The sequence below is a fragment of the Hemicordylus capensis genome, chromosome 3 (assembly GCF_027244095.1).
Source record: "Hemicordylus capensis ecotype Gifberg chromosome 3, rHemCap1.1.pri, whole genome shotgun sequence".
NCBI lineage: Eukaryota > Metazoa > Chordata > Lepidosauria > Squamata > Cordylidae > Hemicordylus > Hemicordylus capensis.
Window position 1 is genome coordinate 17,843,834 of NC_069659.1, and position 26,337 is coordinate 17,870,170.

Consider the following 26,337-nt stretch of genomic DNA (forward strand, 5'->3'; position numbering starts at 1 on the left):
TTGCTACCAGATAGGGCAAAATGGAATGAGACAATCAAATGGATTCTGCTTTAATACACTGTTTATTTCATACATTAAAGGGAATCAGGAGATTAGTAAAGATGGTTTTAAGAACACAAGAATTGCCTTGTTAGATCAAACCAAGGTTCATGAAATTTAACGCTATGTTTCTAACTGAGTAAGGCTGTGCATCAAACTGGAACAACAATAAGATCTGATTCAATGAAGTCTCTATAGGCACCATTTTAATTGAATTCCTTTTCAATAGAACATTGCTAATATTGGCACCTTCCAGTACAGTATTATGATATTCATATCATATTGGGCTGTATCCAACTTCATTTGATGATCAAATGGAATGTTTTCATGCTGCTTTTTTTTCTGTTGAGGACGTCACAAAACTTGCTTGTAATTGAATCTGGTGAAGTGCCATATATAAAAAGTGAATCTGGTGAAGTGCCATATATAAAAAGTGCTGCTGGGGTGGGGGCAGGAAGAGAATCATTCAGGAGCATAGGAAGCTGCCAGTAGCCCTGGTTCAGCTCGCTGGTGGCAGACCCTCCCCCAGTCACGCCCCCTGCATCTGACTTAAGTTCCAGGGGGTGTGGTGTACTCATGAACAGAGCCATGTGTCCCATTTTCAAGCATATTCTGCCCAGCACTGCATTTGCAGTGAGGCCGGGAGTGGCTCTCCCTGCTTTAAAAGGCAGGGAGCTGTGTTCCCAGCCAGGTTGGGAAGCCACACTAAGCAATGTGGCCTGGGTTCTTTGAACCCATTCACACAATGGTGGCTCTGCCCCAGAACAGTTATATGATTGACATTTCTGCTTCGGATCAATGCCGCTTGATGGTATCAAGCCCTAAGAAGAGTCCACCATCAACTCTAAAAAAGGTCTACCATGCCTGAAAGTTTCATCCCTTTCTGACTTACAATGCTATTTTTATAGGCATTTCCAAAGATTTCCCTTTTTTTTCTATGGTCCATTATATCTTATGACATCTACCACACTACCGATACATTAAATGATCCAATTCTGATTGGTATAATTATCGGTTGCATGATTTAATAATCACTTCCATCATATCCGTATTGGATCCATTCCAATTCAACAACTTTGTCCATGCACAGCCCTATTAGCAAGATGCACACTTCTTGCGTGCTAGCAGGGAACAGCTCTGGTGGCATTGGCTTGTTGGTTTATCCTAACATTCCGAGATATACTATATAGAGAGGTTTGGAAGGAAACCTAATGAAACAAACATTTTTTATTCCTCCCATTAGATAAACCTAAATGAAACAAACATTTTTTATTCCTTCCATTAAATAAAGCCTGCTTTCCTTTTTGGGAACCTACATGGGGAGTGGCAGAAGGAGCCTCTCCAAAGATTGGCAGGAGAGGCTGAATCCCACCCCACCAAGGATAATCAGGCAACAAGACTGCTCTTTTAGTAAATCCTGATTGGTAAAGGGGAGAGTGGGAGAGATGCAGCCTGTTCTCTGGGACCCAGAAGCATATGGACTGACCAATCACAGAGGTTGCCTGCCAACATGGATGTGGTGTCCGCATCTTCAGATGAACCCCACAGGTGATTATCGAATCAAAACTTTGAGCAGGATGCTGACAGTGATGTGCACAGGGCAGGACTTCTGGCCCCATTTTAGATGCTCTAGTCATGTAGAGCACCTTTTGTATAATGTCTGAATAGAGCTAGGGACTCACAGCAGTGCTTGGCTCTTCTGTTGCATTCTCACACCCTGCGTTCCCCCCTTTCCTCTATCCCATAGCCAAAAGCAAAACCAGCACAGCATGAACTAGAAATCCTTCCTCTTTCGCAGACCTCTCTCTCTCTTGCTCTAGTGATATTGCACTCACTAAAACTGAAAAACAAGGTGCAATTGCCTAACCTCCAAGACTTCACTGACAAAAATAGGTGATTCTGCTATATGTGAAAAACTCTTATTCTAACAGCAAAGTTCCCTGTCTTAGTGCTCCCCCCTCCCTACCACACATATTGCTGCAACCAGACTCTTCTTTGCCTACTAGGGCTGGCAACTAACCAGAAAATAAACCGGCACAGATGGGGTTTTGGGGGGGGCAGTTGCTAGAAATGCCCTAGCCTCCCACTTTATACCTGTAAAAGCTTGCTTTCCTTCCTTCCTTCTTGAGATTTTTCAGAAGATTCTTCAAAAGCTTCCCAAGCAGGCTTAGAACTATCAATTCATCGCACACGGGTCCAAAAACAAAAACAGAATCTATCTAAAAGCATACAAAATGAAACAACTCAAACAAAACTAATTAATACACCATATAAAGCAGGAACCAAACTAGCAAATTAAAAATAAACTAGCAGGGCTGGGCACAGAGCATCTGTGCCTCTAGTTAGCCCCCTCCCCCACCACACCCACCCTGCCCGTCCCTCCACTGTTTTCTTCCCCCACCTGCCCACCACCAATGTTTTGTCCCCCCCGCCGCTGTTTTGTTTCCTGCCTTGCCTGCCAGCCTGTCCACCGCTGACACCGCTTTCATCCCCACCTGCCAGCAGCTCGCTTGCAAACTCTCATGAGAGCTGCCACGAATGGGATAAGTGATGGATACACCTTAGAAAAAAAGATAGATAGATATTACTAATTCGATTTACTACTACTACTACTACTACTACGAATATTTATATAGCACTTTTCACATTAAAGGCTTGAGAAAATAAAATGGTGAATGGATCAGTTTTGCTCCAGGCTTCATCCTTGAACTTGCCCCAAACTACTCAGCTTGGGTCCATCAAAAATGCTTAGCTTTGCCTTGGGACCCAGAGGAAAAGTGACACCAAGGGCAACCCTGGGGTGTGCAGGTTGATTGCCTGGCAGGGACCAAAAGGTAGGCAGTGGGAGGTGGCCCCATGCCCATTGGTATTAGGGATGTGCTCAAAACGCGATTCAATGTCTGAATTGCGGGCACATCCCTTTAAAACCGAGGGCTTACATAGCCCCTTTAATATGGAGAAGAGCAGGTCCATACCTGTTCCTCCTCCATTCGCCACCACTTCCGTGATGGTGGCGCTACCCCCAGCTATGACTGAGTGCTGGAGAGGCATTTCCCAGCTGCCCCTATGCAATGCCAGCACACAGGCACAGCTGGGAAACGCCTCACCGGTACATGGTCATAGCTGGGGGAAGCGCCACAATTACAGAAGTGGCGGCAAATAGAGGAGGAGCAGCTATGGACCTGCTCTCCTCTGTGTTAAAGGGGCTGTGTAAGCCCTTAATTTTAAAGGGATGTGCCTGCAATTTGGATGCCAACTTGTGTTTAAAGCACATCTCTAATTGGTGTGCAGGGCAGGACACCGCAGGCAACGCCTGGACAATGATGACCTGTGTGCAGCTTCACCACCTGCCCCTATGTGCCCGCTAGAACCCCAAACTGCTAGGTTTTACCTCCATCCTTAAACTTATGCAGGGAACATAGGGAAGTGCCATATACTGAGTCAAACCATTGGTCTATCTAGCTCAGTATTGTCTTCACTGACTGGCAGTGGCTTCTCCAAGGTTGCAGGCAGGAATCTCTCTCAGCCCTATCTTGGAGAAGCCAGGGAGGGAACTTGGAACCTTCTGCTCTTCCCAGAACAGCTTCATCCCCTGAGGGGAATATCTTGCAGTGCTCACACATCAAGTCTCCCATTCAGATGCAACCAGGGCAGACCCTGCTTAGCTATGGGGACAAGTCATGCTTGCTACCACACGACCAGCTCTCCTCTCCATAGACCAGCTCTCCCCTCCAACTTGCTTTGGACTTCACATCTTATATAGGAGCCATCATCTGGGTTCCAGGTTTTTTCTCCCCAAGTTACAGCAACTGTATCGGTAATGCTAGAACCAGGAACCTACTTCCATTTCCCTAGTAAATGATTCTCAGGGAGTGGAAAGACTGCGCCCATCCAGACTAACCTTTGGCTCTTCCCAGTAGGGAGGGGTATGTTCAGGCTGGGATTGCTCAGGCTGGAGTTCCGCCTGGGCAGTTATTGTCTTTATTGGTTCCTATTTAGGGCCTCCGTATGGCTCAGCTCTGACACCTACTTCCTGCTCTGTGCTGCATTCGTTTATTCTGAGGTGCTTTGTCCTGCATTGGTTTCCAAAGGAAATGCATTGCGATCAAATTGGCCATACAATCTCCTTACTGGAAAGGAAAAATCAAAGATGTTTAACACAATATTTACTCTCATGATGGATCTGGTTCTACTTAGGTACATATCTGAAGAAGTGGATGAGAACATGATGCAACATTTTACACAGCATCTGCAAACCTCCCCCTCCTCCAGGCAAAACAGAAACAACATTATTATATTATATTATATTATATCATATCATATCATATCATATCATATCATATCATATCATATCATATCATATCATATCATATCATCTGCTACTACAAATAGCTCACAGCATAATGGGGTCTTTTGCAGAGCTGCCTGCACTGCTGTGGGGCTGTAATAAACATGCCCACGCTGTTGTGGAGCCAGACACTTCCATTCCTACTAACTGTTGTGCCACGACACGTTGTGATGCTACTTCAGTTTGGAATAATGGCAGTCGTATCACAACGTGCAACTGCAAAACAGTTAGCAGGAACAGAACAGCCAGGCTCCACTGTAGCATGGGCATGTTTATCAGAGTCCCACAGCAGTTCTGTAACGGTCCCCGTTACACTGCAGAGAATGTGGGCTGTGTCAGAAGCAATGCAGAGCCAAGTTTGAGTTTAACCAAGGTTCCAAAAACAAGCCAGGATTCGCTCTGCAGATGGTCAAGCACAATGTAGTTTGTTTTGCCTGATGGTCAGTGCCAGCTCAAGGGGTTGTGGCGCCCTTGGCCAAAATAGCCCCCCATGGCCTAGTATTTTTAAATGTGTGTGCAAAGCGTGCACGCCCACAAGCCCCACCCCTGGGCCTGACATCAGAGGCAGGGGGCAGGGCCAATACAGGAGACGGGGTCCGCAAGCTCCTCAGCACTTCCCAGTCAGTGGTTTGTGGAATCACTGACTACGAGCTGCTTTCCCTACCGCATGAGGAGACAGGGAGGGAAAGCAGATCCCGGTCAGCAATTCTATGAACAACTGACTGGGAAGCGCTGAAGGGCTAGTGGGCCCTATACCCGGTATTGGCTGCACCCCCTGTACCTGATGTCAAATTCGGGGTGCGGTGCCACTGCCCAGGAGAGGGTCCGTTTGGACCCTCTCCCATCCCTCCCTAGTAGGCGTTTCATTGAAACACTGGCCAGGGAGAAGAGGGGTGTGCACCCCCAGCTGGCTGGGTGCAGGAGGGAGCAAGTGGGTGCCCTGGCTGTGAGCATTCTGTGGCTCTTTTTTGGTGCCCATTAAACCTCTGCGCCCTTGGCCAGGAGCATTTTGGCCACTGCCTTAAGCCGGCCCTGCTGATGGTGGTTTGTTTGGCCCCTCCCTATGACCAGTCCTAGTCCCAGTTTCCCAAGTCCGCCTCACTCCTGGCAATGCTTTGTCCTCCTTCCCTTACCATTGGTTGCCAGCTTGGCATGGGCATGGAAAAGCTGCATGAGCGTGGCATGGTTATACAAAGACAGGCAGCCGCACTTAGGATTGTTGCTGTATGAGAGCAGCTGTTGTGGAGTGGTTATGGGAGTGGTGGCATCAGTAATCACTAGGCATGTTTCGCCTGAGCGCATCTGAGCATGTTTGGATGAAAAACCATAGAGAGGTGTTGGCTGCCTAGAGCAGTCGCGTTTCTTGGCTACTTCTCAGCCACTCAGCACAGGCATCTCTGTGGAAGGAGGCGGAGCTCTTGCAGCAAGCTGAGAATAAGCCAGCAGGGTCAGTTCATATGCAATACAAGAGTGAACGGAAGCAGGTTAGAACAACCGAGCCAACTTAAAACCCTGGTTACAAAGGTCAGGTTTTGGGGCCAAACTGAACCTCAGTTGAATCTGAGAGGTGCATTCAGACAAAAAAACAAACCGGTAATGCTCAAATTCAACCAAGGCATTGCATCTGAATTCCTCATTGCATCTGAATGCGCCCTGTGAGTGAATAATAATATTTTTCTGGTTTTCAACAAAAAAGTTCATAGTGTTATGAGGGGGAGGGGGAAAGGTTCTCCATCCCAAAGGGGATGAAAGGAAGGAAGGAAGGTAGACAGCAGAGATTTCAGCAACAGTCACTTGAAAAGGTGCTATGTTTGAGATTAATTAAGATAGTTGTTCTCCCCTGCCAAGTATAAGAGATCCTCCACTTAAAAGGTGCCCCTCTGCCCATTTGACAGGGGCATGAGCTACCAAGAATCTACCAAGGATTGATACCATAACATTAGGATTGTCTATGATAAACAGAGACAGAAAAGTGAATATGGTTGCAACTGTAGTGAAGGCTCTGCTACAAGACTCCAACTGGAAATGTATACAAGGTGCTTATTAGACACATTGCCCAGAATTATCTGACCAGAGAGATTTCTAGAAGGTGTGTTTTGGGTTTAGCAGAGTGGGCCTTGCTGAGGAATATAAACCCTCCGGCTTCAGCACAGTGTAGTAAATAATATTATTCCTCATATCGAGCTAGGTTCCAGGTCATTTGCTTCAAATATCATATGGATTTCAGTTTACTGGCACCCTGCAGCTCTGACTGGATAGTTAGCTGTGATTTATCCCACTAATACATGTATAGAAATATTCTTCATATCCCCCCCCGACAAAAGGTAGCTTTATAGGTATTCTTTTTAATAATTCAGATCCATTTCTTATATACACTCTGCAAGATGTTGCCATCTTGAATGGGGCTCAGAGAAATGGCCTGATAGCCAATCATGGTAGCATTTCCCTGCTGACTACTTTGCAGCAGATGTTCAGATTGGTGATATATAAGCAGAGGATGTAGATTGTATACATTAATGTGCTATAAAAATGATACTCCCCCGAATCATTATTTTTATTGGAGCAGGCAGCATGACATCATGATGCTTGAGATATGGGATGAAGTGATGTGAAGCAATTGCTTCAGGCAGAAGATTCCAGAAGGTGCAAATTCTCTCACCTCATTTCTAGCCTCAGTTTGGAAGGAAATGAACTTCTGAATGTGGCTTATTTCCAGGAGCCTTTACAGACAGGGCTGTTACCCTGAATCTCCTCTGGAAGAGAGTGTGTGTGTTCACACACCGGCCAGACTTACCTTGAAGTCCATTCAAGATCTTTGGAAGCACCACACACACAAATTGGGCTTTGTCTTCCAAATTCTAGCTTGTCCGGATGTGTTTCCAGGTTTTTAAAATGCTGGTTTTAAGTGAGTTTTTCTGAAAACAAAGAGCAAATAGGGAGAGGCACTCTCGTAGAATCATTAACATGATAAGAGGTAAACACTCTTTAGGAATGCAGATATAGCTCTTTAGAAATGCAAATCAAGCTGGCTTGCCTAGCTGCAAAGAATGGAAAAACCAGTTTTTCAGGAAGCAAACTCTTTCAGTTCTAGTTACAAAAGTAAAACCTCTGTATTTGCTCAAGTTGACTTTTTTGAACCATATTAGTCTACTTGCTTAAGGTTTTCACTGGTTAAAAACACCACCCATGTGCTGGAAAAAAAGGGAAGAAATCTGTTAGTGTATACAAATGCTCCCAGTCTAGGAAACAAGGTTTTGAAGGCAACATTGTGTTCCTGTCCAAGGAGTGTGCTCTCCCCCCCACCCCGCAAACTGGCTAGAAGGGAAACATGGAGGCATGTAACGTGAACCTGCACCAAAAGGAAAAACCCAAGAGCAGAGGGGAGGGGCTGCGTGGCGGCCTCGAAAATAGCCACTGTGCCATTGGGGGGAAGGCCTGAATGCGCCAAAGAGCTGGCTGAATGGCCAGTTAGGGTGGCAAGGAGGCCAGCGAGGGGAAGGGAAGAACCCCCATGGACCTCCCGCCACCTAGAGGAAGTCCTCCGGAGGGGATAAGTTATATATATATAAATTGTGAACCCCCCACCCTTGGAACAAACCAAACTGGTGGGGGGGTTGAGGGGGTGCTAGCCGAACTGGGCCAGCTGGTTCCATGCACACCCCTAGTTCTAGTGTTGTAAGAGAGGGAGAAAAAATTCCCTCTGTTGATCCTCTCCACTCCATGCATAATTTTATACACCTAAACTTGTCTCCCCTAAGTCACATCTTTTAAGTTAAAAAGCCCCAGAAGCTGTAGCCTAGCCTTGTAAGGAAGGTGCTCCAGGCCCCTGATCATCCTGGTTGCCCTCTTCTGCACTTTTTCCAGTTCTACAATGTCCTTTTTTAGATGTGGTGACCAGAATTGTACAGTACTCCAGGTGTGGCCGTACCATAGTTTTGTATAAGGGCATTATAATATTAGCCGCTTTATTTTCAATCCCCTTCCTAATGATCCCTAGCATGGAATTGGCCTTTTAAACAGCTGCCGCGCACTGAGATGACACTTTCAATGAGCTATCCACCACAACCCCAAGATTTCTCTCCTGGTCAGTCACCAACAGCTCAGGTCCCATCAGTGTATATGTGAAATTGTTGTTGTTTGCCCCAATATGTATCATTACACTTACATTGAACCGCATTTGCCATTTTGTCACCCACTCTCCCAGTATGGAGAGATCTTTTTGGAGTTCCTCACAATCTGTTGTGGATTTCACTACTCTAAATAGTTTAGTATCATCTATAAATTTGGCCACTTCGCTGCTTACCCCAACTTCTAGATCCCAACACCATGGGATTGTTTTTAATGAAAGGCAGTATATAAATTTAACAATTAAAAAAAAAAGTTAAAGAGCACTGGTCCCAGTACTGATCCCTGGGGGACCCCACTTCATACTTCCCTCCATTGTGAAAACTCTCCATTTATACCTACCCTCTGTTTCCTGTCCTTCAACCGGTTAGCAATCCACACATGAACCTGTCCCCTTATCCCACGACTGCTAATTTTACTCAAGAGCCTTTGGTGGGGAACCTTGTCAAAAGCTTGTTGCCACTTGTTGACACTCTCAAAGAACTCCAAAAGATTAGTAAGGCAAGACTTGCCCTTGCAGAAGCCATGCTGGTTCTCCTTCAGCAAGGTCTTTTCTTCTAACAATTTAACAATTTAAAAATTTAACAATTTTGTCATTAAGTATGCTTTTCATCACTTTATCCAGCACCAAAGTTAAGCTGACTGGCCTATCATTTCCTGGATCCCCCCTGGATCCCTTTTTGAAAATTGGAGTTACATTGGCTACTTCCCAGTCCTCTGATACAGAGTCTGATTGTAGGGACAAGTTACATATTCTTGCTAGGAGATCAGAAATTTCACATTTGAGTTCCTTCAGAACTCTTGGGTGGATGCCATCTGGCCCTGGCGATTTGTTAATTTTTAGTTTTTTCAAGACAGTTTAACACATCTTCCCTTGTCACCTCAAACTAGCACAGTTCTTCAGCTGCTAAACCTGAAAACATAAACTTTGTTTTATGTTCGTCGTAAACTGCCCATAGAAATTTATTTGGGCTGGTGTACAAATATGCTAAATAAAAAACAAATAAACCAATAGACTAAAAATGAGGAGCAATGGTTGACATCCAGACTAATGCTGCATTGGTGGAGGAGTGTTTTCTGTCATGTGAGGGTGTCTGTGTGATTTTTTGTGAGGGTGTCTGTGTGATTTTTTGTGTCACCTCCCTCCACAGCTCACTTTGCATTCCAAAAATATGTCCCTAATGGCTGGGGGACCTCCAGGGATATATGTTTAGGAATCACAGAGGGCTGTGGAGGAAAGGGGAGGTCTCTGAAAATTGCCCCCCTTCTTGTGACAAAAATGCTCTTCTGGATGTCAGCCACTTTAGAAAACCAAACACACACACACACACACACACACCAATATAGAGTTTATATACACTTGAATTTTCACAAGCCAGATTCAGCCAGCTGCCCTCAACATTGCCTCCAAATTTATTTCAGGTGTTGTAATTTGGAGTTTTGTGTCATGGAAATAGACCATGGTAGCAGAGAGCACTCTGCAAAATATGTGTGATACAAGAACGGGGACATTTTACTGCAGTATTTTAGTTTATGAGGATGTAGTTCAATATGATTAACCTTTTGTTTCTTCACAGAGCTCTCTTATATGGGAATAAATGACTTGGGTGAATCAAGAGCAAATAAAAACAGGTTGCTAGATAACTGAACCATAAGTAGACAAAATCAAACACTAAAGCGGGGGCGAAGGAGAAGGAGAAGAAGGGCTGACTTTATATTGAGGCTGTTTTTACACGCAGGCAAAACAGGGATAGGGAAGCCCAGCCTGGTTTTGCCTGTGCATGAGAACTGCTAAGAGCCACATGGCTGCGGGTGGTGGCATGGTGGCAAACCCACATGGAAGACCCGACTGATAGCCTGGGTTGAGGTGCAATTGTGCCATTAGCCCGGGCTAATTGAAATGAAGGCCTTGGAAAGGATATTTAGATGTCATGACATGTCTATGCCTACAAAGATCAGAATTGTTTGGACAATGGTTTTTCCCGTGACTCTCTATGGATGCAAAAGGTGGACTTTGAAGACGCAAGATAGAAAACGTATTAAGGCTTTTGAACTTTGGTGCTGGAGAAGACTTTTGAGGATAGCCAGGAAAACAAAAAAATGGATCCTAGAACAAATCAATCCAAAATTTTCCCTCGAGGCAGAAATGACCAGGCTCAGACTATGATACTTTGGATGCATTATGCATCATGAAAGGCATCATGAAGTTGTTGCAAACCCTTTCACAGTGTATACAGAGGCTGATATACAGAGCAAAGAAACACCAAAGCCAGGAGCATAGCAAGACTGGCAGCAGCCCACGTGCCGCCGCCGTGGCCCCTGGCCCTGCCTCCGCATCTGACATCAGACACAAGGGCCCGGCTAGCCACACCACTGTGTCTGACGTCAGACGCAGGGTGTGTGGTCTCCATCCCAAACATGGCCGCAGGGCCCCATTTGGAAGGGAGATTGGCCTGTGCTGCATTGGGCAGTGTGGGCTGGAGTGACGCTCCCTGCCTTAAAGGCAAGGAGAGCTGTTCCAGCCAAGCTGCCAATGCAGCGCTAGCCGATCTCTCTCCTCCTCCGCACGGCCCTATTTGGGAGGGAGATTGATCGGCCCCGCTGCGTTGGTAGCGAGACCGGGAGCAGCTCTCTCTGCCTTTAAGACAGGGAGAGTCACTCCAGCCGTGCTGCCAAAGTCAGATGTGGGGAGCGTTTCTGGGGCCCGTGCTCGCAGCCCCCTGATTAGTGGTGGCCCGGGTTCTTTGAACCCGTTGGCCCAGTGGTGGCTCTGCCCCTGACCAATGCCACAAGAGAGCAGCCTAACAGAACTTCCCAACTACCTGTACCAGTGCAGCAGGGAAGTGGCAGTTTTTTACAACCCTCCTTTCCTCAGGAAGCCCTTTTGTGGCATCTGGAAATATGCTCTGCTTATCCTCCAACTATCTGTGTTTTCTGTTGCTTCTATCAAAAGGCTCTCCTCTCTGAAATCAGAGACTATTTTTGACATAGGTGGCCAGATGGAGCTAAAACAAGGCATTTTCGCCTGTAATGAGGATGCTCCTGAGGTTTGAACTCAACATTTCACACAGGTTACAGCTGATGCCTTGATTAAAACAGACCCTGCTGATAAAATACTCTTTTTCAGCAATATAGTGTCCATCCCTCTCTCTGGGAAAGATTGCCAGTGAGGACACTTGATCATTTCTCTGAATACTAAAGGAATGGAGAAAGTAGATAACCTGCAGGCTTGAACTGGATTCATTTTTCATCCGACAATGAATCACTGTTAGCCATGTAATGCATGATAACAATGCAGTTTGTACTGTTGACTATTAGGGCCATTTGTTCCTGTGCTCTCACATCAAAATGCTTGCAGATCTTGACAATTCTATGGCATATAAACTAAAAACTCTAGCCAGTTACATAGATTTGTGGTAAGATCAACACAATAATAACATAAAGGTCATTCACACAATCAAAATTGTGTTATATCCAGGTTTGGGAGCTGTGTGTGCTCCCAATTTTTTGTTGTATAGAAGGAAGGTCAGAGGAAAACCTGGGTAGAAGTGATTGTGTGGAAGCAAGGTAGGAGGAAAACCTGGGTAGCTATTCCTCCTACCTTATTTCCACACAATCACTTCTACAAAGGTTTTCCTCCTACCTTGCTTCCACACTGCCAAAAATTGTGAGCACACAAAGCTCCCAAACCTGTGTAGAACACAGTTTTTGATTGTGTGAATGACCTCATCGTGTTTTGACTTTGCATGTATGCTAAACCCATGGTGCCCTTGTGGCTGACTAGTGGTTCCAGTCTGGGTGAAAGCCCATCTGAAAAGGAGAAAGGACCAGAGGGCCCATTCCCAAAATAGCTTGGAAGGTGTGGGGTTTGGGAAGGGAAGGAAGGACCTAGAACACAAGAACCATGCCATGAAACTGAGTGCCAGGAAATTTAGGACTGACAAAAGGAAGCACCTTTTCACACAGCACATAATTCATCTATGGAATTCTTTGCCACCGGATGTGGTGACAGACACAAGTCTGGATGGTTTAAGAGGGGCTTAGACAAATTCATGGAGGACAGGTCTATCAATGGCTACTAGTCTGAGGGCTATAAGCCACTTTCAGCCTCAGAGACAAGATGTCTCTGAATACCAGTTCCAAGGGGAGCAACAGCAGGAGAGAGGGCATGTCATCATCTCTTGCCTGTGGATTTCCCAGAGGCATCTGGTGGGCTACTGTGTGAAACATGATGCTGGACCTCATAGGCCTGGGGCTATTCAGCAGGGCTGTTCTTATGTTCTTATGACCTTTCTTCCTTATCTTTTGGCTCATTCCTTTGCCTCTCTACCATCCACATGAGTGGGTGGGGACCTACATAAATGGAAAAAGTATGTTTCCATCTTTTTCTCTTTTTGTTTTGTATCAGCTGTGATCATCCATTTAAAAAGAAAAAGAAACTCCTCCAACCAATTAGGTTGCCAAGAAAGTTCAACCGTTTCCCATGCAAATGAAAATTGCCGGCTGTCTTTTCTGGCTCTTAAAAAAACACCCGCAGAAATCATTGCCAAAATTGATATTTGCTCTCTGCTTCCATGAAGCCAGATGTGGCTCAAGTTATGAAGAAATCTCAGCTATTGCACAGTGTTTGCATTGTATTCAAGTGCTGAAGGTGAGCTTAAGTGGGGTAGGGAAAGTGGATTCTTTTTTTGACTGTAAGGTTTTCTCTTCATTCTCTTATAGTGCAGATGTTAGGTGCTGGACTAGCATCTCCTGGGATTACTCCAAGGGCTAGGGCTAGGCTGAATGTCTTACCTTCAGCCTTGCTTCAAAGGAGGCTCGGGGTTGTGTCTATGTGGAGAGGGTAGTTTGGAAACAGTCACTCATATTCTTTTATACTGATCCCTTTATCGTGATTCTAGGAGCGAATTATTGCATCCATTACTAGAGCAATTCCCTGGTAGGTCTGATCCTTTTTATCTTAATTATTGTTTGGCTGATACCAATGATGAAGTGGTAGCCAAATTTATTTATGGGGCGATGAGACAGACATCCCACCACGGTCTTTTATAAGTTTGATCTTATAGTAGTTTTAGTCTTACTTGTATGTATTGTTATATTTATTCCACTTATTGTAATTCTGAACGGCTGTGTTATTGTCACTTTTGTTTTTGTTTGGCCTATGGCTGCAATAAAAGAACTACTACTACTACTACTACTACTACTCCAAGGGGTAGCAAGTGCTCTCCCCCAAATATTTCCTGCTCCCCCTTTCAGTCCTCCGTCCATCAGATGGGAACTTTACAGCAAAGTGTCAGAGACAATACTGTTGTGGTATATTATAGTCCTTTGATTGATTAAGTGCCATCAAGTCGGTGTCGACTCTTAGCAACCACATTGATAGGTTCTCCCCAGGAGGATCTGTCTTCAACTTGGCCTTTAAGGTCTCTCAGTGGTGCATTCATTGCTGTCATAATCAAGTCCATCCACCTTGCTGCTGGTCATCCTCTTCTTCTCTTTTCTGCAACTTTTCCCAGCATTATGGACTTCTCAAGGGAGCTGGGTCTTCACATAATGTGTCTGAAGTATGGTAGTTTCAGCCTGGTCATTTGTGCTTTGACTGAAAAGTCTGGATTGATTTGTTCTATGATCCATTGGTTTGTTTTCCTGGCTGTCCATGGTATGCTCAAAAGTCTTCTCCAGCACCAAAGTTCAAAAGCGTCAACGCTCTTTCTATCTTGCTTCTTCAAAGTCCAGCTTTCACATCCATAGTGTCATGGGGAAAACCATGGTCCGAAAAGTTCTGATCTTTGTAGGTATAGACACTTCATAGCATCTAAATATCCTTCCCAAGGCCTTCATTGCAACCCTACCAAGTGCTAGTATGCGGCGTATTTCTTGTCTGCTGGATCCTTTACTGTTGACTGTCGCTCCTAATAGGCAGAAGCTATCCACTACTTCCATGTCTTCATGATCAATTCTGAGGCGGGTTGCTGTGCCTGTTGTCATTAGTTTAGTCTTCTTATAGCTTGAATTAATTATTTTTCAAGGCCTCTGTTATCTAAAGAAGTCTCATCCTCTCACTCCTCTATGCAGAACAAACAGCAGAAGCCAGTGCAGCCAGGGAGAGAGAAAATGAGCCTCGAAAACAGACTGGAGGGTTTGGCCTGATCAAAAAAGGAAGGATTTTCTAAGAAGAACCTGTTCTTTTTCTGAATATGTTTGAAAACATCAAGCAAGCTTCATCACTAAGCTAAATAAACTTAACTTACTTCTATAATATAAAGCAAAATCTTTGCTCCCTTAATAATGCTGTTTTCCACCCCTTTGCTCCCCCAAGCTAGTTGTTCTAGAGTCGCCCATGAGCATCTCAGAGAACTTGTCATGAAGTTCTCAGTCATGAAGCACATTTTCATGACCTTAGGCCAGCCTCTCTCTCTCAGCTTATCCTACCTCGCAAGGTTGTTGGGAGGGAAACACAGAGTCGGGGAGAGAACCTAGTATGCTCCTCGCGCTCACTGGAGGAAGTTCAGGATGCAACTGTAGTAATAATAAGGTAATGAGGCGATTCTCACGACCTCCAAAAAGCGGGCTAAGGGAGTCTAGCCTGCTTTTTGGCAGTTGTGTGTTGCCACGGGAGCTGAACAGCTTCCGGTAGCAAACCGCTCAAACCATCCCTCCACATAGCCCAGGTTAGCGGAGCGAGCGCTCTGCTAACCAGGCTTACTGGATCGTGTGCTGCTGTACTGCAGTTCCATGCCGTGGCAACTCACGAGGAGACCCCCGTCTGGGAGGCTAAAAAGCAGCCTCCCAGCTCGGGGGTCTCTCCAGCATGCCCTGCACGCTCATGGAATTACCGGGGTCAGCGTGGCCCTCAAACTCCCAAGCCCCCATGGGCTCTGTGATGGAGCTGGCAGTCATGTGGGCAGCCACTGCAGCTGCCCAGGGACGGCTGACTGATCGTCTGTGGGGAGAGTGTAATGATCATGAGAAGAGCCTCAATGTCTAGCTATTCAGATGGGAAGAGCCCATTTCCTTACCTTTGGCTTCACAAGGAGGAAGTCCCTGCAACCTGAGAAGTAGGCTTTGAAGCAAGCAAGGAATCTATAGGCAGACTCAATTGGCTGTCTTTAACACCAATTGGTGAAGCAGAGGGGGAATTATCAGGCCTCTGAGCGCTCCACTAACCCTCAACCCACCCCTTGTGGCACTTTCAGTAATCAAGCAGAGCGATCAAAGGGGCCTGATTAATTTGGGTTTGAGGAATCTGCTGCTTGCCTGTCGTGAATCCCAACCTAGAATCCTGTGCAGCATGTAGGCGGACCATGGCACACACTTAGCAGTTCCTCAGCAGACAAGTCACTGTGAAAAGAGTTCTCTAAATCAGGGGTGGACAGATTTCCACCACCATCGCCACCCCTCTCTCTGGAGTTCTTTTCCTTTTGCCTGAACCCTGCGAAGTAGTAACATGACCTAGCGGCTTGGAGAGATGGACCCAGTCACAAAATGGCAGCGTGTACAAAAACCGACATCTCCAGAATAAGGGATTATAACATCAAAGCCTCTGAATTGCAGGATAATTTTGCTGCAGGATGAGAGGGTAGCAAGATAGCCTGCTTTTAGGCAAAGAAAACGGAGAGAAATGAATGGAAGAGAAAGTAAGAACAACTCTGAACATCCAAAGGAAGACAGATTTAAAATGGCATTGCCATGCCTCCATCCAAATCAATCAGAGTTACACTGCAAATTCAGCAATCAATCTAGAGAAAAACATACCAGGCGGTTGATACATATTATAAATCAATAAAATAATCAGCCAGTCAATGCTTTTCAGTACTGCCTAGAAGGGAAGGGGAAGGAGGAGGGGAAGGGGGAGGGAAGGGAAGGGAAGGGAAGGGAAGGGAGGGAGAAGCCAACCAATATGCCTAGAGAGATGAGTCCAAGTGCTATCTGTAGTTTCAGAACTGCCTAGTGCCTGCCCTGCCCCAAATCTCGGCCACGTGCAAACCATGGATCTGTCCTGCTCATACAGATGTGGCCTAAAGGAGGATGGTGTTTCTTGCAGCTGGAACTTTCTTTTATTTCCCTCTCCAGGACTTTGCTGTAACTTTTTAGCAACTATCCCCCCAACCCTTTTGATAAAAGATTCATTACTTTAAATTTCCAGTTTAAACAGCCAGGATTTCTGGTCCGTTACCCACATCCTTCCATTCTTTTAATGTTGGCATTTGGATCTCTCTCTCCCCCCCACCCCCCCGGCCCTTCATATTCTAATTGCATTTCTTGTTTTTAATGACTTTTTCATCTATGCCAAATATGCTGACTCCTGTATCAGCCTCTCACGGTGAATTTCATCAGGTCTTGGAGATGCTGACACCCTGATAGTTCGCTCCCATAATTAGACACTCACTAACTTGGATGCGGTCCTGGGTTTCGATTCCCTAAGTCTCATTTACCTTCTGTTCTGGTTTGATGTGTTATGCTGGAACCATGACCAACCATAACACGACCTAGAAAAGTAAAGAGTTTGATCTTTATACAAGCATGAGAGACCAGCCCTGCCACTTTATCTATGGGGGCCACCATTTCGAGTTTCAGAGGCTGACATACTGCACAATGTTCTGTGTGTATTGTAATACCACATGCACACAGTTCTGCAAGGGTGCTCTTGCACAAATGCAAGCATGGCATAAGATGCAGTTGTGTGATGGTATGGTCAGTTGCTGACGTACAGAGCTAAGTTGACTGTTGAACACCACCCAGAGCCCTTAGATGGAAAGGGCGGTATAGAAATATAACAAACAAACAAACAAACAAGAAAGATGCACTGCTGCCAACATGGGTGTGTGTGTGTGTCATCAAATATTCTAAGGAAGGCATCCTAAGGGAAATCTCACAGCATTCACATGTAGTTACCCATCCAAATTCAAACCAAGGCAGACCCTGCTTAGCAAAGGGACCACATGCTTGCTACCCTAAGACCAGCTCAAGGGGATGCAGGGGAAGATTAAGTGATTTAGTTTGACTGCTGTTTAGTTTGTGGTTTAGTTTGACTGCTCCGTCTGCTTTAGTTTGACTGCTGTTTAGTTTGTGGTTTAGTTTGATTGCTCCGTCTGCAGGGGTGGTGGGCCGATTAAGATGGTCCGCCCCCGGAGGCTTATGGATCCGCTTGGATTCCAGACGGCCCTCGGGGAGTTTCCAGTGTCCAGAGCTGGTGACCCTGTCGAGGCCTTGGTTGATCTCTGGAATGGAGAGATGGCCCGGGCTATTGACACGGTTGCCCCCAAACGCCCTCTCCGGCTTGGTGGAGCCCGTTCTGCTCCTTGGTTTTCCTTGGAGCTTAGGGCGATGAAGCAACTCGGATGACGGCTGGAACGACGCTGGAGGAAGAGTCATCACGAATCCGACCGAACACGGGCTAGAGCCCATTTTAGGGACTACGCCGTGGCGGTGGGGGCGGCGAAGAAATGCTTTTTCTCCGCCTCCATTGCGTCTGCTCAGTGCAGACAAACAGAGCTGTTTCGTGTGGTGAAAACCTTGCTCCACACATCCCCCCAGACAATGGGGGAGGAGTCATCTACAGCTCTTTGTGATCGGTTTGCCTGTCGCTTTGCAGATAAAGTCGCTTGCATCCGTGCTGACCTGGACTCCAGAGTTTTGGCAGTTCCGGCAGACGTGCCTTTGGTACCATCTGGTCCCGTTGTGTTGGATTCTTTTCGGTTGGTGCGGCCTGAGGATGTGGACAAGGTCCTGGGCAGTGTGCGGGCGACTTTGTGCGCTCTTGACCCTTGCCCTTCATGGCTAATAAAAGCTGCCAGGGAGGGGACAGGCAGATGGCTGGAGGTGATCGTTAATGCTTCATTAAGGGAGGGCAGGATGCCATCGTGCCTCAAGGAGGTGTTGGTAAGACCTCTATTAAAAAAGCCCTCCCTTGATCCCTCCAACCTGGACAACTATAGACCTGTGTCTAACCTTCCCTTTTTGGGCAAGGTGATGGAGCGTGTGGTGGCGTCCCAGCTGCAGAGGGTCTTGGATGATACGGATTATCTGGACCCTTTTCAATCTGGCTTCCGCCCCGGGTATGGGACTGAGACTGCCTTGGGCGCTCTAGTGGATGACCTACGCCGGGAACTAGACAGGGAGAGTGCATCCCTGTTGGTTCTGCTGGACCTCTCGGTGGCGTTCGATACCATCGACCATGGTATCCTTCTGGGCCGCCTCTCGAGTATGGGAATCGGAGGCACTGCGTTGCAGTGGTTCCGGTCCTTTCTTGAGGGGAGGGTCCAGAAGGTGGTGCTGGGGGACTACTGCTCGGCCCCGTGGCCGTTGGTCTGTGGGGTCCCGCAGGGTTCGGTCTTGTCCCCCATGCTGTTTAACATCTACATGAAGCCGCTGGGAGAGGTCATCCGGGGACTTGGACTGAGTTGTCAGCAATATGTGGATGACACTCAGCTCTATCTCTCCTTGTCATCTGATCCTAGGGAGGTGGTGGATGTCCTGAATCGGGGGCTGGAGGCCGTGATGGGTTGGATGTGGGCTAACAAACTGAAATTGAATCCGGATAAGACGGAGGTACTGTTGGTCAGTAGGAGAGCCAATCGGGATGAGGAGATTTTACCGGTTCTGGATGGGGTTGCACTCCCCTTGAAGGAGCAAGTACGCAGCTTGGGGGTACTACTGGACCCGGCTCTGCTTTTGGAAGCTCAGGTGGAGGCGGTGGCCAGGGATGCCTTTGCACGGCTTTGGCTGGTGCGCCAGCTGCGTCCCTTTCTCGAGAAGGCAGATCTGGCCACGGTTACCCACGCCTTAGTCACGTTGTGGCTGGATTACTGTAACGCGCTCTACGTGGGGCTGCCCTTGAAGAATATCCGGAAACTGCAGCTAGTGCAAAACGCGGCAGCGAGGGTTTTATCCGGAGCTGCCCATTGGGAACATATCACCCCCATTTTGAAAGAGCTGCACTGGCTACCGGTTCGTTTCCGGGTCCAATTCAAGGTGCTGGTTTTGACCTTTAAAGCCCTAAACGGTTTGGGCCCAGGGTATTTGAGGGATCGCCTGCTCCCAAGGGTTGCTGCCCGCTTGACGAGGACATCTGAGGGGGCCCTGCTCCGGGTGCCGACAATGAGAGAGGCCCGGCTGTCGTGCACTCGGGACAGGGCCTTCTCTGTTGCTGCTCCCAGACTCTGGAATGCTCTCCCGGTGGCCATTTGTTCTTCGGACTCCATCACGGCTTTTAGAACGCTTGTAAAGACTTGACTTTTTACCCAGGCTTTTACATAATCATTTTTACTGCTGCTTCTGGGTGTTTTTATCTGTTGTATTGTTTTATGCCTGTTTTTATATGTTTTTATACTTTTAGCATGATGTTTTTATTGTGTTTTTATTGTACGTTTTTAACTTTTGTAAACCACCTTGGGGCTATCTTTTAACGAAAGGCGGTATAAAAAATGTATAAATAAATAAATAAATAAATAAATAAATAAATTCCATTCCATTGTGGGTCTTCCCAGGCTTTCTCTATGGCTTTTCCCCTCATTTAGTCCCCCAGGAGGCTTTACACACAGGGCTTCTGTCCCGAATCTCCTTGGAGAGAGAGTGTGTGCATTCACACACCAGCCAAACTTACCCCGATGTCCAGCTGAGATTCTTGGACCCATGTCACACAGAAGTCGGGCTTGGTCCTGCAAATTCTACCTTATCTCGAGGTATTTCCGGATTTTAAAAAATGCTGGTTTTATGCTACTTTTTCTGAAAACAGGGAGAGGCACTGAAATAGAATCGTTAGCATAATAAGAGGGATACTCTCTTTAGAAATGCAGATATCACTCTTTAGGAAGTTCTCTCTCCTCCCCCCACCCTTGGCTAGAAGGAAAACACAGATGCATGCCATGTGAACTAGTTTCAAAACAAAACCCAAGAGCAGAGGGGAGGGGCTTCTCCCTCAATGCCTCGAGTGTAGGTTGAAGGAGAGGGATCTTGGGGTTGTGGTGGACAGCTCGTTGAAAGTGTCGATTCAATGTGCGGCAGCTGTGAAAAAGGCAAATTCCATGCTAGGGATCATTAGAAAGGGGATTGAAAATAAAACGGCTAACATTATAATGCCCTTATACAAAACTATGGTGCGACCACACTTGGAGTACTGCGTACAATTCTGGTCACCACATCTTAAAAAGGACATTGTTGAACTGGAAAAGGTGCAGAAGAGGGCAACCAAGATGATCAGGGGCCTAGAGCACCTTTCTTATGAGGCAAGATTACAACACCTGGGGCTTTTTAGTTTAGAAAAAAGACGACTGCGGGGAGACATGATAGAGTTCTATAAAATCATGCATGGCGTGGAGAAAGTGGAGAGAGAGAGATTATTTTCCCTCTCACACAACACTAGAACCAGGGGTCACTCCATGAAATTGATTGCCAGGAGGTCGAGGACCAACAAACGGAAGTACTTTTTCACACAACGTGTGATCCACTTGTGGAACTCTCCGCCACAGGATGTGGTGACGGCCAACAACCTGGAGGGGTTTGGATGACTTCATGGAGGAGAGGTCTGTCAATGGCTACTAGTTGGAGGGCTGTGGGCCACCTCCAGCCTCAAGGGCAGGGTGCCTCTGAGTACCAGTTGCAGGGGAGTAATGGCAGGAGAGAGGGCACGCTCTCAACTCCTGCCTGTGGCTTCCAGCGGCATCTGGTGGGCCACTGTGCGAAACAGGATGCTGGACTAGATGGGCCTTGGCCTGATCCAGCAGGGCTGTTCTTATGTTCTTATGTTAACATTTACCCCAAAGCCTGAAGCCAAGTGTGAAAAACCTCAGCAAGGGCTCAGAGAGCTGACCAGACTCACTGTCTCCCTTCATCTCTGCTCAGCTACCCTCTGGCTTCCTTGGGAGTCAATGAACCTGTGCCTGCCTCTAGCCCCCTCTCATCACTGGCCGGGGGACTAAATAGGCCCTTGTGATTGGTGGAAGTCTCACCCTGCTAACTGGGCAAAGAGGCACCTTTTAATGTGGCAATTCTCTTTATTTAGCAGGGGGAGAGTAACTGGCCCTACCAACCCCCAGCACAGTACTTCCAGTGACTGTTGCTGGTGTCTATCTTATGTTTCCTTTTAGAATGTGAGCCCTTTGGGGACAGGGAGCCCTCTTATTTATTTATTATTTCTCTGTGTAAACCACCCTGAGCTATTTTTGGAAGGGCGGTATAGAAATCAAAATAATAATAAAAATAATAATAAAGCTCAAGCTCCCTTCTCACAAGATCTTTCAAGACTACACCCAAACCTTCCTCTGTCTCTTCCTCCCCCTCCCAACTTCCCTTTGGCAGCTCTGAGAGGGTCAGAGGTGCTGTAGTGCTGTGGTCTCACCACTTTCCTCCTCCTCCCTCCTTGTGCTGCTGGCCCTATGGGCCCAATCCTGCAGCTGGGTGCGTCCTTGTTAAGAACACAAGAACATAAGAACAGCCCTGCTGGATCAGGCGCAAAGCCCATCTATTCCAGCATCCTGTTGCACACAGTGGCCCACCGGATGCCGCTGGAAGCCTACAGGCAGTAGTTGAGGGCACGCCCTCCTGCTGTTACTCCCCTGCAACTGGTACTCAGAGGCATCCTGTTTTTGAGGCTGGAGGTGGCCTATAGACTTCCAGCTAGTAGCCGATGATAGACCTCTCCTCTATGAAGTAATCCAAACCCCTCTTAAAGCCATCCAGGTTGTTGGCTGTCACCACATCTTGTGGCAGAGAATTCCACAAGTGGATTATGCGTTGTGTGAAAAAGTACTTCCGTTTGTTGGTCCTAGATTTCCTGGCAATCAATTTCATGGGATGACCCCTGGTTCTAGTGTTATGTGAGAGGGAAAAGAATTTCTCCCTATCCACTTTCTCCACACCATGCATGATTTTATAGACCTCTATCATGTCTCCCCGCAGTCGTCTTTTTTCTAAACTAAATAGCCCCAGGTGTTGTTCCTGTCGAGGCTCCTGAGGATCCTCACATACATGCACATAGACACATAGGAAGCTACCTTATAATGAGTCAGACTATTGGTCCATCAAGCTCAATATTGTCTACACTGACTGGCAGTGACTCTCCAAGGTTACTGGCAGTGAGTCACCAAGGTTAGAGCAGGGAGATTGCGGACCGACCTCCCTGCTCTACCTGAAGATGTTAGGGAGTGAACCGGTGGACTTCTGCATGCAGGCAGCTGTTCTTCCATTGAGCTACGGCCCCATCCCCTAAGGGGAATATCTTATAGAGATTGCATATAGTCTCCCATCCAAATGAAAACCAAGGGAGACCCTGCTTAGCAAAGGGGGGAATTCATGCTCACTATTACATGACAAACCTTTTCCCCCTACGTAAGTTTAGTGACAGTGATTGATTGATTGATTGATTGAGTGCCAACAGGTTGGTGTCGACTCTTAGCAACAACATAGATAGATTCTCTCCAGGATGATCTGTCTTCAAGACAGATCAGTGGTGCATTCATTGCTGTTGTGATCGAGTCCATCCACCTTGCTGCTGGTCATCCTCGTCTTCTCTTTCCTTCAAGTTTCCCCAGCATTATGGACTTCTCAAGGGAGATGGATCTTCGCATAATGTGTCCGAAATATGATAGTTTGAGCCTGGTCATTTGTTTCCCACATTCGTGCCAATCCTGGATCCATTGGTTTGTTTTCCTGGCTGTCCATGGTATCCTCAAAAGTCTTCTCCAGCACCAAAGTTTGAAAGCATTTATGATTTTTCTATCTTGCTTCTTCAAGAAGCAAGCTTTCGCATCCACAGAGTGTCATGGGAAAAACCACGGTCTGAACAATTCTAATCTTTGTAGCAGGGGCAGAGCCACTATTGGGTAAATGAGTTCAAAGAACCAGGGCTGCCACCAATCAGGAGCCAGAAGTACAGCCCCAGACATGCCCCACACATCTGACGTCAGACGCGGGGCTGTTATTTCAGTTGCAAATGGGGCAGCAAGGCCCTGTCTGGAACCGCCTTAAAGGCAGGGAGAGCCGCTCCTGGTCTCGCTGCCAACGCAGTGGGGCCAATCAATCTCCCTCCCAAATGGGGCTGCGCGGCCCTGTTTAGGAGAGAGATCAGCCTGCATTACATTGGCAGCGCGGCCAGAACAGCTCTCCGTGCCTTTAAAGCAGGGAGAGTCTCTCTGGCCCGTGCTGCCCAATGCAGCGTGGGCCGATCTGCCTTCCAAATGGGGCTGCACAGCCCCATTTGAGAGGGAGACCACGCCCCCGCATAGGACGTCAAATGCAGGGGCGTGGCTAGCCGGGGGCGTGGCTAGCCGGGGGGGTGGGGAGTGGGGCCTTCCTACACTACTGCTTTGTAGGTGTAGACACGTCACAGCATCTAAATATCTTTTCCAAGGCCTTCATTGCAATCGTACCAAGTGCTAGTCTGCGGTGTATTTCTTGACTGCTGGGTCCTTTACTATTGATGGTTGATCCTAAAAGGCAGAAACTATCCACCAGTAGGGATGGGGATGGTGGGGGGGGGGGGGCGGGTTTTGGACTGAGCATCTTTAGGCCTGGAAAATGTCATTCCAAAAGACTCCAAAGTACTTTCTCAGTTTATGCAATCCAAAGAGCAACATAAATCCGTTATGTGTTTCCCAGTGGGGCTGCCTCTCCTGCCCCTCCGCTGGTCATCAGTTGTTGTGTTTGATTTACTTTGCCCTACATAATTACTGGTCGCTGCTTCTGCTGATATCAGAACGAGTGAGAGAGCTGTGCAAGAAATGCTGATGGTCTGAAAACCCATGATACGTTCTATTACTTTGTAAAGCACCCTCCTTAATCAGTTTTACTACCTGTGGCTGACAGCCAACAGCTGTCCTACCTTTAAAAGCTGCATGTACTTGAAGGGGCGGCTATGGTGCCGTGTCAAAGCTGGTCAACACCTATGGGAATTTAGGGAGTTTGTACCCGTTGTTCAGTGGAGGAGGGGGCAGTTAGTGAGAATCAGAGCACATGCTTTACATCAGGGCTGCTCAACTTCATCCCTCCTGAAGATGCTGGCCTGCAATTCCCATAATCCCTAGCAATTGGCCACTGTGGCTGGGGATTATGGGAGCTGTTGTCCAAAAACAGCTAGGGGGCGGGAGGTAAGTTGAGCAGACCTGCTTTACATGAAGACAAACCTAGCTTGTTTTTCTATGTAAGAGTATCTCAGGTATCAAAACTGGAAAGAGCGGTGTGGAGGCATTGAAGAGCTAATGCCGGTCAGGTAGACAATGAGCCCTTTCTCACAAGCAATGAGAAAGGGCTCGAGGGCATGCATGGAGGGAGGCTTGAAAAGCTTACCTCCCTGCAGACCATCCTTGCCTTGTGTTTGGGCATGGAGACTGAACTCCCAGACACGCAGCTGCCTCCTCTGGTAGCATGGAGGGTCAGGGCCAAGACACATTGCCCCGGCCCCTGGAACTCCCATAATGCACCGCACAAGTGTGCAGTGCATTATGGTCAACGAAGCTGAGCAGCCCTGATGTAAAGCATGTGCTCTGATTCTCACTAACTGCCCCCCCCTCCACTGAACAATGGGTACAAACTCCCTAAATTCCCAAAGTGATAGGGATTCCACCAGTGATGGCCACTGCCACAGGATTAAAAAAAACAGGGCTCCCTTAACCTCCTTTAAGAGGGTGGCTGCCTAGGTGGGTTTGCTGTGGAGGCAAACCCACTTCTTACACACAGGCGAGGCCACAGGCTTGGCTTCATTAGCCTGGTCTTGCCTTCACGTGAGAACAGCCTCATTAGGTTTGTTCTCACCACCAACAGTAAGGTAGGAGGAGGGTCTAGCAAGACTCCACTCCCTGCACTTTGAGCATCTCAGGCCTTGCTCATGGCCCCGTCACTAACGGATATCCAGCTGGCACGGACTAGAGACAGGGCCTTTTCAGTTGTGGCCCCTCAACTTTGGAACACTCTCCTGGAAGAGCTTCGCCATGCTCTCTCCCTCAGCATTTTTAAGAAACAACTGAAGACGCATCTTTTGACAGAGGCTTTTAAATATCTCATCCTCCGCTTTTGTCTGGAAGGTTTCTTATTGTGCAGCCTTTCATTGATAATCTTTATTTCCATTTTTGAAGACTCGTTATTTTAATTGTGGTTTTTAACTTTTTTAACCTGATTAATTTTTTTAATCCTAGATTGTATCTATTTTATTAACGTTGTAAGCTTCACTGAGCAGTAGCGCTCCATTGGGTGGAATGTGTTTTTCCTTCACCCTCGATACAGTGCTGGGTACATGATGTGGGTTGACCCCTGCCATCCTACCCAGACTGCGGCTAACCCATGGTTTAATGGAGAGCTGGTCTAAGGGAGGAGAGCTGGTCTTGTGGAGAGCATGACTTGTCTTTTTTGGCTAAGCAGGGTCTGGCCTGGTTGCATATGAATGGGAGACTACATGTGAGCACTGTAAGATATTCCCCATAAGGGATGGGGCTGCTCTAGGAAGAGCACCTGCATGCTTGGATGCAGAAGGTTCCAAGTTACCTCCCTGGCAGGTAGGGCTTAGAGAGACTCCCACCTACAATCTTGGAGAAGTTGCTGCCAGTCTGTGTAGACAATACTGAGCAAGATGGACCAATGGTCTGACTCAGTATATGGCAGCTTTCTATGTATCTATCACTTCCCCATCTTCCTACCACCTTGATTTTTTTGTTTTTTGGACACAAAAACATTTCTCGAGAGTGCACATGGGGGCTGGAAACTGGCTGGATGCCCTTCCTCCCCATCTTTTAGGCATGAGAATGAGTCTAGTATTGGGCAAAGTTAGGTAGACCAGTGGTCTGACTAAGCATGAAGCAGCTGCCTATTTTCATGGGGGGCAACAGCAGAAGGAG

General features: G+C 47.1%; 1 long non-coding RNA gene across 3 annotated transcripts in view; it reads right to left on the bottom strand.

Moving 5' to 3' along the window:
• Positions 1-2,496: 2,496 nt before the first annotated feature.
• The window catches only part of LOC128351846 (uncharacterized), a 127,823-nt gene continuing 103,982 nt past the window's right edge, over positions 2,497-26,337 (bottom strand). Inside the window, exons 3-7 of one of the 3 annotated variants that reach the window (XR_008320075.1) lie at positions 20,118-20,258; positions 16,948-17,001; positions 7,182-7,302; positions 3,941-4,169; positions 2,497-2,599 (exon numbers count right to left, since the gene is read on the bottom strand). This is a non-coding gene — a long non-coding RNA (uncharacterized LOC128351846). The remainder of the gene's footprint in view (positions 2,600-3,940; positions 4,170-7,181; positions 7,303-16,947; positions 17,002-20,117; positions 20,259-26,337) is intronic. The other 2 variants (XR_008320077.1, XR_008320076.1) reach the window with 2 other exon arrangements.